Genomic DNA, 8,879 nt, shown 5'->3' on the forward strand with positions numbered 1-8,879 from the left:
TTATGATTGTCATGATGGGAGGTGATATCATAATGGTAATGTTAGTGTCTTCGGTAGCTATGATATAACTTTACTGTATTTTTTACTGAATTGAGCTACCTCTTTCTGAATCAGCAATTACCACCAATAATATGTTTGTGTGGCAATAAAGTGTATGTACCTATCTACTGTATCTGCAGTGCTATGAATGGTTTGTGACTACATTTTTGAAACCTTTATGCAACAAAGTGGGTCTATAGTGTAAACGCCTTGACATTACAAGTCAGTCACTAGCACAGATAGACAGATTCAGACAGACTGAGAGGAAGTGAGAGAGAGAGAGAGAGAGGAGGAAAGAAAAAGTAATCATGTCATTCCAGGCTAGCGTGGCTTTTGGGCTGTGACGTTAACCCGAATCATTCTTATTCCCGCCAGCTACAAGCATTTAATCAGCAGTTCACAAGGTCCTGCAAAGTGTAAAATTGAAACATTTCTTCATCCTCCTCCAACAGTACCAATGTCAGACAGGGGCCTTCGACAAGCGGGAGAACTCCAGGAGTGACACTTGGACTTGGGCCAGAAGCGTTGCAGTTTGGCCGTCACTCGAAGAAACACACACAGACAGAGAGAGAGAGAGAGAGAGAGAGAGAGAAGCAGCATGACAGGATGTTTTTCTCTCTTCATCTCAGAGGGCTTCTGCCGATTCACATCTTCAGCAGGTGAGAGTTTGTGTGGGAGGATTTGTGAACAACTTCACAAAACAACTTTGCCACTTGAAAATGTCATGTCATGTGACATACTGTAACGTGTTGTGAGGTGTTTTGTATTCATGTGGGAAAAGTGAGGGCCAGAGTCATGCGCATAGAGGGCAAGAAAAGACCACTGTGGTTCTGTAGGGACATCTCAACATAGAGGGTGTTTATGGCCAGAGTGGTTCTGTAGGGACATCTCAACATAGAGGGTGTTTATGGCCAGAGTGGTTCTGTAGGGACATCTCAACATAGAGGGTGTTTATGGTCAGAGTGGTTCTGTAGGGACATCTCAACATAGAGGGTGTTTATGGTCAGAGTGGTTCTGTAGGGACATTTCAACATAGAGGGTGTTTATGGTCAGAGTGGTTCTGTAGGGACATTTCAACATAGAGGGTGTTTATGGTCAGAGTGGTTCTGTAGGGACATCTCAACATAGAGGGTGTTTATGGTCAGAGGGCACACACAAACAGCAGTTTGAATACCTTGACTTCTGAGGACATTTTAAGTAATTTGAGTCAAAACGATGTACTAGAAGATATCAACCAGTCAGCCAGCAAGACAGACACACACACACACACACTCACTCACTCACTCACTCACTCACTCACACACACACACACACACACACTCACACACGCACGCATGCATGCATGCACACACACACACACACACACTGAACAGTAGGTGTCTGTATTATGACATTCTGTAGTTTCTTCCCAGTTACAAATAGAAACATCATTCTAAGAAACACAAAGATTGATCTTGCGTGATGTGGTTCACGATGTGTGAAACAGAGAACTCCATTAGACAGGCAGCTCTTAAGAACTACAGCTCCCGGGAGAGTAAGAGAGAGATGGAGAGAATGATGAAGAGAGAGAGATGGAGAGAGAGAGAATGATGAAGAGAGAGAGATGGAGAGAGAGAGAAGGATGGAGAGAGAGATGGAGAGAGAGAGAGATGGATGAAGAGAGAGAGAGAAATGGGGAATGAGCATGAGAGGAAAAGGGTGAAGGAGGGAGATGGAAAGTGAGACCAGAGTGGAGAGAAAGAAAGAGAGGGAGAGAGAGGGAGAGAGAGAATCTGAAAGAAAGAGAGGGAGGGAGTGGGAAGGAGAGAGAGAGTAAGAGAGAATCTGAAAGAAAGAGAGGGAGGAAGGGAGAGAGAGTAAGAGAATCTGAAAGAGAGGGAGGGAGGGAGAGAGAGGGAGTGGGAGAGGATCCGTGGGTGTTGAGCAAAGCGTAGCATGTCACCAACTCGCCTTTGAAGCTCCAGACGAGCAGCTGGGTCGGCGCGACTCACTTGTTGTACGGCTCAATCCTTCGCAGACCACATCAAAGCCACGGGCTGTCCCACGCGGCCTCCATTCCACTCCGCTCGGCTCCTCACGGCTGGCCCGGGCTGCCTCCGCTCCACTCCGCTCCTCTCCTCTCCTCACCCGGGCGGGCAGCCGCACCCACACCATGCCATGCTGCTCCGCGCCAGTATGAACGGAGGCAGAGACACAAACGCCAGGAAATTGAGATCTGAATTCCAAAGTGATTTCCTGCGTCATTGTCAGAAGCCATTAGACACATTACTCCCCAAGAAGTGTGGGGGGGGGGGGGATTATACAGAGTCAGAGGGGGCAACAGAAGCACGAGGTGCAAACTACCCCAGAAGAGGGAGATCAGCAGCACAGTTCTCAGGCGTTCTCAAACGGAGCTTAGTATCCGCTCCTCCGTTTCGCTCGGTCAACACATTTCACACGACTCCGCTGCACTTCCCTTTGTGTTCTGTAATCCACACAGAAACTCCATCTGCAGCTTTTGAGTTGCTTTTACTAATAGGGTTTAAAAAGAGGTGGGAAGGATAGATTTAGTTCAGTATACTACACTAATCCTGTGTGTGTGTGTGTGTGTGTGTGTCTGTGTGTGTGTGTGTGTGTGTGTGTGTTTGAGAGTGTGTGTGTGTCTGTGTCTGTGTCTGTGTGTGTGTGTGCCTGTGTGTGTGTGTGTGCGTCCAGACAGCACCTGTCTATCTATCTCTCCTGCTTTGCCCCAGTTACCTTAAGCAGCAATAAAGACTTTGGGGCTCTAATTTGTAGAACACACACACATACACACACACACATACACAATACAATGTGTTAGTACCAACTAATGCTAGAACACACACACACACACACACAATATAATGCGTTAGTACCAACTACAGTAATGCTAGAACACACAATGTAATGTGATAGTAACAACTAAGGCTAGACCACACAATTTAATGCATTATTACCAACTAATGTTACCCATACATCAGAAGACTTTGACACGATTTGGGAAGGATATTTCAAAGCTTGGAATCTTTTAACTAATGCCCCCCATTCAAGCTTTACGTAAGGGATAATGTATTGTCCGCCGGTAATTATCAGAAAATAAGTCCCCACAGGGAGAACAGAACCCCGACGCGCAGCGGAGAATAGCCGGACGGCTGAAACGTCTGCTCTTGCTCCCAAAATTAAATGGACAAACTCTTTCTGTAGACTTTGTTTAAGTGAATGAAATTCCATTGCAATAAGCGAATGGACATCTTGCGGAGGTATATGAAAGACGTTAATCAACCCGTTGCCATTGACAGCGGTGATTATATACTTTGCCGGTGATTATATAGATTTAACATAGGCCCGAACGTTGGGAAGGCCCATTCATGTGAATGGAACTTTCTGCAGCACTCTGAAAAGCCGTGTAATAATCAAAGGTAATTTCAGTGTTCTTTAAAGGCTTTCAATGTAATTTCAGTGTTTTCTTGCAGCTGTGCTCCCCCTGCAGTGGCTGAGTATTATAGACCATGGTCATAAATCCCACTCATTCGCCTGAAAAATACATGTGGATTTCCAAGGACTAGCAACAAATAGGCTATTACACAATTGATTTGTAGGATATGAACCTTCAAACACACAGAACACAGAAAAGATTCAAACAAATATTAGCCTGCTGATATATTTATTTTTTTAACCAAAGAGATGTACCATTACAATCCCTTTGTAATGTCACCCTTACAAAAAGACACTGTCCCTGAGGGTCTAGGATGTAGTTGAACTGCTCTTGGTTCAAGGTGCACACGTTTGAGAAAAGAAAGGCCAGTTTGTAGTGTAGTCATCTGATACAATATAATGTTTGTCCATTGAAATTTTTGATTGGTCATTCCGTGTCAAATCAGATAATTTTGCTGCAGCACCATCTCAGATTTTGTTCAAACCTTCTCTATATCAAGAATGGGTCCCAAAGCCTGTAGAATATATCTGTTCAAATCTTATGTTTTCATGTTATTGTCAGGCCTTGAATTGACATAATTTTTACAGTCTGAAACTCACATTATCTGGAAAGCCATGTTTGGGCATTAATATCATAAAAACTATTATTCATAGGAAGACAAATATGTTCTCAGTATGACTGAACCATTAAAAGTTTGTACGGCATTCTCTTTGATTTTCTACAAGGTCCTAGATTTGGAAAAAGAGTGTCATTAACGGTGGTATAAATGTGTTTTTGTATGCATTTGGTACCAATCATTATTTTTTTCTTTACACACTATATTTTATTAATGTTGCACCAATATTTGAGCTCTCCAGATATAATGAGATTAGAGATTTTAATGATTAACAAAGGGGAGGTTGTGTTTTTCGGTCATTTTCATAGGATGAAAATGGTATGTAGGGTAGTTAGGAGGCACTTGAAAATGTATGTGAAAGTAGCTATAGACATTTAGTGTACAAAGTGCCAATGTTGTACTATAGATAAATAAATAGTCAAAATCATTGTTTTGCCTCAGGGACAAGAGTGAAAATGCATTGGTATACAATGTAACCAGGTAAGTGTATTTAAGTATGAATGAGACATGGTACATCATTGGCACTTTATACACTAAATGATTATAAACTGGGCTTTTTCCACATTGATTTACATGTTCCTACTAGCTACCCCACATACCATTTTAGTACTAAGTATAAGTATATATACTCTTTTGATCCTGTGAGGGAAATTTGGTCTCTGCATTTATCCCAATCCGTGAATTAGTAAAACACACTCAGCACACACTAATCCCAGCGCAATGAGCTGCCTGCAACAACAGCGGTGCTCAGGGAGCAGTGAGGGGTTAGGTGCCTTGCTCAAGGGCACTTCAGCTGTGCCTACTGGTCGGGGTTCGAACCAGCAACCGTCCGGTTACAGGTCCAAAGCGCTAACCAGTAGGCCACGGCTGCCCCTGGAACATTATAAAAAAATACAACACCTTGTTTTATCCTCATGTGCATTTGTTGCAGAGACCTCAAATATTGGCTCAACAAAGTATTGTATTTGCAGACAACATGATGATTGCTGTCATGTGGATACAAAATATGAGTTTAGAAGACCCTCAATGTCACCAGTTTTGCATTTTGTTCCATATAAGGCCTTTTATAAAACAAATGGACATGCAGTGCAAACGTTTAATGGTCCAGTCATACTGAAAGCATGTCTCTCTTCCACCCTACAACGTTTGAGCAGGCTAGGAATAATACTTTTCAAGATTTTAATGTCCAAACATGGCCTCCAAGATTTCTGAGAGTAGGCCTAAAAATGATACAAAATCAAGGGTGAAAAAATGTATGAAAACATTGGAATTTACCAAAAATACATTACAGGTCTTAGTTCTGGGACCTAAATATTAGGTAGACAAACTTTGATCAAAATCTGAGATGGTTCAGCTACCACTGTCCTGAATTTTGTCTGATTCGATACAGAATGGTCCTGGTAGCCCGAGATGGCAAAGCCCCTTTGAAAGAGCCCCTGGAGTCCGGGATCTAAACCCACCTGACCCTGCCCAGTTTATCTCAGTTGCTATGGAGAAAGGCATCTGCTGACCCAGGCCTGGGCCAAGTTCCCCGAAAGCATCTTAAGCCTAAGAGCGCCGTAAAGTCCCTCTTACGAACGTCTTAAGATTTGCCGACTGTTTCCCGAAACCATCGTATCTTAAGAACGTCGTGAAAACACTCGTAGATCTACGAGTGCTCCAGAGTTCTCAAGAACGAGACATTGCCAGAATAGTTTGCCATTATCTTTGCTAAGTGAAGGCTATATTTTATTAGGCCTATGAGGTAAAAGCAAAGAAAGGAACATGTGGTTTACGGCTCCTACACACAGTTGCGTTCCGTCAACGCATGCCAGTGGGTGTTCCCGACGGTAGCTATGCAAATGACTTGAAGTAAAACCGTAATGTGATTGGTTGGTGCCGTCTGTAGATTGGCTTGATTGGCCGGTGCCGTCTGTCGGTGCAGCAACAGCTGAACTTCTCAACGCAAGCAACGGGAGAAACGCGACGCGACGGACCCACAATTCAGTTCGGCAACAGATGATGTGAGCCCATGTAAAGTGAATGGGATGCGTCTCCAGCAACGCGATGCACGCAGCTGTGTGTAGGAGCCGTTAGTCTGTACTGCATCAAAATCTAAGCCTACACATTTCCTCACTTTCTTACTCGACTTCTTTCTTATGTCCAAACGTGCATGTTCTTAAGTGACACCACGAAAAATGATTGCATGGTGCAACAATCTAATCTTAAATAATTATTATTTATGTCTGTGTGTGGTATATAGCCTACTTGGGATGCTTACATGCAGATGTCAAAGTTTTTCTATTTTCGTATTGATGTGAATTAAAGTGTAGATCCGAAGTTTAAACGGTAGGCCTATAGCTGTGACGTGCAGTCACCTGACATCACCATCAAATGAGAGGATATTTCAGAACTATTAACGTGGACAGCTCCTCTTAAGAGCATCTTAAGGCGTTCTACATACTCGACGCACCCGACCGGTAGCGCGACACCGTGACGTCAAAATGACGTAGATCTTGCTGGCGCGCCAGGATTTTAGCCAGGTAGCGCGAGGTAGAGCACCACTCATTTTTTTTCAGACGAGCGCGACAAAGCGGAAACAGGAAGATGGACTAGTTCGAGGGCAAGCGAGAGTTGCAGTGTTTTGTTACAGTTGTGAATTTGTAATAGTTTGCTGGATAAGTTAATAAAGTTACCAGCGAGAGTTGCAACACATGGAATTAAGAGGAAAGAATATAAACGATTTATTTTCAAACAAAGGATATCTATTAAGGCCTGAACAAAATCTCTTTCCACTTCAGGAAATTACACAAACTCAAGCTAGCTAGCCAGCTAACTAAACTGTTTAAATTATTAAAATTTCCCTCGGGATGACTAAAGTATCTATCTATCTATCTATCTATCTATCTATCTACCTGTGCGCACACCTTGGAAACTAGATGATAATGATGGTGGTAGTTGTGAATAGTAGCAACCAAAGTCTGAAGTACCATCACAGAGGCTAGCTAATAGCAGAGCCCATTTACATTCTCTGCTACTAGTGTTTCTTAATGCAGCTTCTTCTGCTGTGTAACGTAGTTAGCGTTAATCTTTTCACAACAGCGACACCTCTGTTCAGGAGAATATTGCAACTAGTGTCGTGACCACGACGCGCGAGTATAAATGGTTACGCCGCAGCTGACCAATGTTCAGTGTCATGCCCGAAAATGAAAGGTCAGGAACAAGGCCGAAGGAGGAACGCGTCTTGTAATGGAACATATTCAACGACTGGCGATTTATTAGCGGTGGAGGAAGACCCCCTTATTGGTGCAAGTTAATTTACCATATATTTTTATGTGATTTATAAACTACTTGTTAATAATCTATTAATGTTATCTAATGGTAGTAAATAGCAAACTAACCATTTAGCATTAGTGGAATACATTAAGTACAGTAGTCATTACTATAAGCATTTATTGATGAACATCATCCATTGCTTGAGTTAGTTGGATTTAGTTCTAACAAACATCAGGTGGCATAATTTCACAGCACTTAACACTTCACACACAGTATTACAATGGCATATCACTTAGTATTACAATAGCATATCCTTTTATCTATGACAAGTCAATATTCCTGTGCATTTGTGTACAATTTACCCAGACATGAGCATAAAACTATCTGTTCTGGTTCACTAAATGTTATTACATGGAGGAATTGTGGTAAATGTGGCCATCAGTATCAGCAGTGGAATACAAAACAGGACTCAAGGCCAAAAGGGGAAATCTTGTGCATTCAGGAGCTAATAGAGGCAGTAAACTAGCGCACAGCGATCAGCCGTGAAACCAGCGTGACCACACTGTGCAAATTTGCCCATGAGAATTTCTTCCTCTTTCCCCTGCGATCCCAAGAAATTTCTTTCTCTCTCTCTCTCTCTCTCTCTCTCTCTCACACACACACACACACACACACACACACACACATACTGTGTTGTAGTGTGTGTAGAGCAGAGACATTCATGCCAACAGGGAGAGACAGAACTGCTTTGGTAAACAGGAGCAAGCATAACAAGGAAGGAGGGCGGGACATGAGTGTGTAGCCAGTGTTCATTGTCAGTGTGTGTTGGTAGAGGACCCATCATGAGTGTGTGTGTAGCCAGTGTTCATTGTCAGTACTGTATGTGTTGTGGAGGGGGGTGAATCTGGGACGCTAGACACCACTGTTGAGCCTTCTGGAGGTGTCATGGGCCCTTATTCAATGAAAGCACTTACAGAAATGTCAGGTTTGCCGCAAATTTGTGGCAAGGTCATCTCTTCACATGCAAATTAGGTTTCTGGCAAACAGTTGCGGTTAACTTTTGGCAATGTTACAGCAAATTTGCAGCAATGTCATTATGCAAATTAGGTTTGTCACCAGAAGTTCACTGGAAGTTTGCCTGGCGTGTGGTGGCAAATCACTGGCGCCACATTTGCCACTAGTGGCAAACTTCTCATTGTTGCCAGAACTTTGCTGGAAGGTTTCCTCTAGCGGCCAACATTGGCAAACTCCTGGCGATATTTTCTACTGAACTCATTTGTTTCCCACAAATCACCCACAAGTTTGCTGCAAATCTTCCGCAAACATTTCAATTAAAAAATGTTTGTAGGGACGCCCATGAAGGAAGGTGCCTGCTTGATAACCCCAGTAAAAATACTTTTAAAGGCTGTTCTGTTGGTGATGTTTTTGTTATTGATTCGTGATTCCTTAGTGATTTTGGTTTTGATGGTAAGGCTTGGTTGTAGATTGGCCGCTGTGTGAAATCCCCTACCTATAGCACGAATAATTTAACAT

Source organism: Alosa sapidissima, chromosome 3 (assembly GCF_018492685.1).
Source record: "Alosa sapidissima isolate fAloSap1 chromosome 3, fAloSap1.pri, whole genome shotgun sequence".
NCBI classification, from domain to species: Eukaryota; Metazoa; Chordata; class Actinopteri; order Clupeiformes; family Clupeidae; genus Alosa; species Alosa sapidissima.